The sequence below is a fragment of the Lissotriton helveticus genome, chromosome 1_1, assembly GCF_964261635.1.
Source record: "Lissotriton helveticus chromosome 1_1, aLisHel1.1, whole genome shotgun sequence".
NCBI lineage: Eukaryota > Metazoa > Chordata > Amphibia > Caudata > Salamandridae > Lissotriton > Lissotriton helveticus.
The window spans coordinates 1996521425-1996527528 of NC_136057.1; positions in this window are offsets into that span (position 1 = coordinate 1996521425).

A 6104-nucleotide genomic window follows, 5' to 3' on the forward strand; every position below is an offset into this window, starting at 1 on the left:
AAGCTGATTGGTTCTCCGGCGTCTGTCAACATTCCAAACAGTCCGTAGCGGCCGCCATCTTGTCCCTCGGTAGGATTGAGAGACAAGAGGAGGCCAAAGCGAAGGGGGAAATGACCATAAGGGGGCATAGTAGATCATTCCTGACCTCTTAGGTTTGATGTACCATTTTGCCAAGTTTGGTGTAATTCCGTTCAGCCATTCAGGCTGTAGACGTATGTAAATGTCCTATGGAAAATTGCATGGGGAAAACACATTTGAAAGTGTTGAAATTTAGAACCAATTAAAATGTTACTTTGGTTTTGTATTTGTGTGTGATGAAAGTTAATTGGTTATGTATATATGTCAAATGAGAGGAAACCACAGCCATTTTGTGATACTACTGTCTGAGGTACATTTGTGAGGAATTTTTGGTGGTGAATTTCTGGTGTTTGATTTACACAGTACTAACACTTCTGCTACTTTTAAAAAGGTGAGTTGTTAATTTGTAAGGGGAACTATGTTGTACACTTGAAGATAATTTGAAAAATGTTTTCTGTTAATTATTTGCAGTCCTTCTGTTATACTAAATACTTGATGAAGTTAGTTTTATATTATGTATTACTAAAAACGATAAATGAAAGTGATTATTTTTTTCTGCAATTTACAGCAAGCAATTTCAAAATAAAATGGCTCACAATGAAGAGACCGTGGCAATTTCTTTTGAATTGTCCACTACATTGATTGAAATTGAGAGCACCAATAATGAAATATTGTCACAAGGAGGACATGACTTGTATGATTCCATTAGATTGATTGAAATGGACAGCACCAAGAATGAAATATTGTCACAAGGAGATGACTTGAATGATTCCACTACATTGATTGAAATTGAGAGCACCAATAATGAAATATTGTCACAAGGAGGAGATGGCTTGTATGATTCCATTAGATTGATTGAAATGGACAGCACCAATAATGAAATATTGTCACAAGGAGGAGATGACTTGAATGATTCCACTACATTGATTGAAATTGAGAGCACCAATAATGAAATATTGTCACGAGGAGATGACTTGAATGATTCCACTACATTGATTGAAATGGACAGCACCAATAATGAAATATTGTCAGAAGGAGGAGATGACTTGAATGATTTTTTTGATCAATCTCTTGATGGCGAATTTATCGAGTGTTTGGAGACCATAGAGTTACAAGAATCATCATTGCAGACTTTTAATGAGGAGATTCCAGATGAGATGATTGAAGAGGAAATTACTGATGAGGACATGTTACTAGTTGTTTCAAATTTAGAAAATTCTGAAGAATAAATTTATATTTAGAAATCAAAAATTGTTTGAGACATTATTTATTTTTATTTTTAATTTATGAGGTTGTAGCGAAGTGATTGTAGTATAAAATGAGACTTATAGTATAGAGTGCAACATTTTTATGTTACATGGTAAGTTTACTCATATTTACTTCCCTTCTGCCACTATATTATCTCCAATGTGTATTTGACATGTCTTCTTCATCTCCGGCCTCCTTTCTCTCACTGTGTGTCTCCGATGCATCTTATCGCTGGTATTTTGTGTAATTACAGAAGAGAGTAAAATAAAATAGTTCGGAACGTGAAAAGGGGGCAAAGTAGAGTACTCCTCACCCCCTAGGCCTTTTTAGGCGGTCCCAAAAGGATCAGTTTCTGCTTTCCTGAGAGATTATGGTATGAGTTCCATATACCACAATAACTTGCATTACAACATGCAAGATATCTATCTCCTATTACCAACTTTTGGAGATATTCGCGCTAAGCGCGAATATCTCCAAAAAGTAACACCTGCCCTGAGCAGTTCTTAGCCATGTTATCCAATGGGAGGTGGATAACATGGCTAAGAGTATTAGCTCGGTAATGCATGAATATCGCTGACTTTTTAGCGATATTCATGCATTGCGGCCGTTTATTATCGCATTTGCGATAAACCTTGATAATAGTAAGGTTTATCTTCGATAATTTCTGACGATGCTTAGTGGTAAAAAATTGGTTGGTAAGCATCGTTAGCGATAAATATCGCTTAACTTTGGTAATATGCCCCAACGTCTGTTAACGTTCGATTCGAAGGAAATGAGGAAGTGTTGAAAAACATTGTCTGCGCCATCTTGCCTTTTTTGAAATGCCACACTTTTGTCGTGCACGGCAGCCATTTTAGATGTCTTGACCAGACCCACTCTCTGCACGCTGTCGATTCGTAGCATGGCTCCTCACCCTCGTAAGCATCTCCCCCAGGCACTGGTCACCACCGCTCTCTGTCTTATGCATGGGCAATAAACCTTCCCCCATCTGCGCTGCTCTTCCCTGAGAATCACACTCTGTGCCCGCCCGACACCTCCCTTTCGCCCTATTCACTACCGCACCCTCTGACACTCCTCTTCCTCTGTGTCCGAATGTCCAGGCCGGTCCTAGGCTATCAGCTAGCCCTGCAGATGTAGTTTATGGCCCCAGCTGTAAAGAATCACCCCTCTTCAAAGGAGTTATAGTAGATCAAGGCCCACACCCGATGTGATCCGTCACAGCACACGCGTTCCTACTATCTGAAAACCATCCTGTATTGTGATTGGGGAGGGGACCGAGCCTGAAGCGGAAGATTCCAGGAATGACTCTTTGTACATCAAAGTTTTTACAATTATGTGTCACATTAAAAATATATAGCACTCCAACAAAGTAGTAGGAATATAAAACTTTAATAACATATAAATATATACAACAAAACAAAAACAGTAAAAACATTTAAACAACGAAGAGACCGTGGCAATTTCTTTTTAATTATCCAATAGATTTATTGAAATTGACAGCACCAATAATGAAATATTCTTGTCAGTAGCGGTCTGTTGTGCGAATAGTTCCAAGGCAGCAGAACGCGCTGAAATCTAGATGGCACGAAAGTGATGTCTAGTAAGTTGCCGCCCAGCAAAAAACGGCGTGGGGCGCCGCGGGGGTGAGTGAGTCCAGTAGGCACCACAGCTATTCTTACCGGCATTGCAGAATTACTGCTGGGGACAATGCCTGTGCTGTAGCAGGGTCACAGCAGAAACAAAAAGGATTCTGTTGAAGATGTTGTTGGTTTTCAATTTGAAAACAGTTCTGGTGTCAACTGCTATGCTAATGTAGTGGTTAATGTTTTGTTTTCTCTAGAAAATGTAAAAGAGGGGGAGGCAGTCCAAAGTTCCGTTAAAAGGGCAAAGGAAAGGATCGGTGGTTTGAACTATCAGTCAAAAAGGGGAGGGGGTGCAATAATTTTTCCTACCGGGTCACACTGTGCTTTCACCGGAAGTAAGGTCTGCAGGATTGTAGTAATTCAAAGTGAGGCTGGCGCCAGCATGGGAGCGCCGACGTCCCGCGGATACAGTTTCGTCACTCCACGGGCGATCATGGCAGTCATTCCCCATCGGGGGTCGGAGACTCCCGCGGCTCCTCTAGAATCTTCAAGGTCGTGGAGGAGTACGGTGGTGGAGTCAACCAGTGACCGGGCCATTTCTTTATGTTGGGCCCGCTCTTGCCAGGTCGACCGCCATTTTGAGAGTTCGGCAGCTACCGGCGATCGCGGGGTCACATGAGCGGACGGGCTCCACCCTGCCGGGCGAGACGTTGCAGCATGGCCACAGTGGAAGAACCGTTATCTAGGTCGTTCCGAAACTGTGCAGCACTGTAGTTGTTAGGATGCCACCGCCTGGAGCGCTGAGGGTGCAGCTGGGAAGCCTCCACCTGGGGAGGCGGGAGAGGCCTGTTCGCACCGTCTCTCCCTCCCAGTGCACCCCACGGCGTCTCGCTTGAGATTTGTTATGGCCGGACCAGGCGATGAGGACGAGGGGGGGGTCGGAGGCATGTGCAAGACATCCCCCTCCAGTGTTGTCGCAGCCATTATAAAAGAAAGAAGTGTCCCGTCCGTCTTCGGGCCGGGCTTCCGGTGGATGTCGGCCGGACGCCCCTGGCTCTGGCCCCATGAACGGGTTTCTTGGTTTATCGGCTGCAGCCGGATCCCGTCGGCCTCGGCCCCCCGACCGTTGGTGGTCGGACCGGAAGAGCATGTGGCGGGACTACCTGCAACTCTCAAGGGCCACCGCGGCCGGACTGGGAGAGAGAGGGGAGGGTCGAGGAGACATTCCCCCCCCCTGCAACTGTTCAGCGTTGTAAAGGCAATCCCCTGGCCGGGTCCCGCTGGTCTCGGCCTCTCCTCCGGCTACACCCTACGTTAGGATCTCCTGGCCGAGGCGTGGCAGCAGGACCTGCCTTATATGGGCTGCTCCCGGCTGGGCGTAGCCGGAACCCTGCCCCACCTTGGAAGTTTCCAGAGTGGGGGTGGATGTTCTACTGACTTGCATTTTCCCTAGTCTATCGATTTTTTTGGCGTGGCAGGCGGTGGGACAGCGAGGGGTGATTTGGTTTCTCTTACTGTTTTTCTGGTCTCTCACCACTGGCATATTTTAACGTTTTCTTGTTTCTAGGACATTAATAGGTTTTATCATTACGTTATGTTATCGTTTCTTTGTTCGTTGTTTAATAAAAGTTCATGTTCATCAGTGGCCTACTGATTTTCGTTTTCCTATTTTTTTCTTTCCAGGTTGTTTCATGGTAAAGTTTCTGTTAACAGGATACAGTGATCACTTCGTTATTATTGCATATGTCCTTTTCACTAGGGGTGCTCTCTGGTCGGGCCAGATGACGTATCTCTAGTAAATGGTCCGGGTGAAAAAGGTGCATCAATCAGTGGGGAGTAGATAGGCATGACAGATTACAACGGGGGAGAACGGTCCGCATTACGTACCCTTTCACTACTTGCAAAGATTTTCCTACGTTTATTTGCAAACAGGGAATACCTCCAAAAAGAACTAATTCCCAAACAGTCAATGTTCGGACAATCAATCAATCAATGAGGAATGAAATAGGTACGACGTGTTAAAGGCTTGCGTTACCTACCCTTCACTATCTGCAAAGGGAGATAGAATATTCCTATTCTTCCTCGTTTGCAGGTAGAGAAGATCGTTAAGAGAATTAACTTCGAACAATTCAATGCTCGATTGAAACAATCAACAAGGGGTACTGTGAACACAAATGAACGCCGCTTATATACATACGCATTGCTATTTTCAACAGGTTGTTCCTAATGTTTCTATTTTAGCGAGGTCAAAAGAGATCCCATTAGTGGCCTACTGATTTTGCTCGATTCCTTTTGTTTTTTTACACGATTTTTCGCTATCTGCAAAGACTAAACAGAGTATTGCGACTCTGTGCTTGTTTGTAAATAGAGAATGAACCAAAGAGAACAATCAATCAAATGGAGAGAGAAGCAGGCACGACGGATTACAAAGGGGGAAAGGGCTGCGTTAACTACCCTTCACTATCTGCAAAGAGAGAGTACTCCTAATAGAAATGAGGGGTGGGGGGCAGCAATCAAAGCAGATCAGTGTGCATAAACACGAAAAAAAAAATTCTTACCACGTACTTGACATTCGACAGCTTATGATATTTGCTATTAAAAAACCATTGAAATTCACTGAAAAAACCATAGGTTATAGACCATATATAGTTAGGAATTAGCATTTACAAAACCTTGAAAATTCACTGAAAAAACCATAGGTTATAGACCATATATAGTTAGGAATTAGCATTTAAAAAACCTTATTTTACTCACACAAAACCATTGAAATTCCATATATAGTTAGTTGCACTAACTATATATTGCGCACCCGCAATCCACTGCTGATGATGTCACATATTACATCATTCATGACATGGTCAGTGACATCACTGATGACATCACTGATGACATCTCAAATGACATCACTGATGACATCACTGATGACATCTCATTTGACATCAATGACCACATCACTGATGATATCATTCATGTGACAATACAATGCATCTCCTCACATTTTAATATAACCTCTGTTTCACCCAGTGTTAAAAACAGAGTATAATTTTTGAAACCATTGACACACCAATACTAGTTACTACATACGTACTCACTGATTCCTACGTCTACACACACATTCACTCATTCACCCATACAATCATTCATACATACAATCACTCATGTTTACAACACAATCATATGCACTCATACACCTAT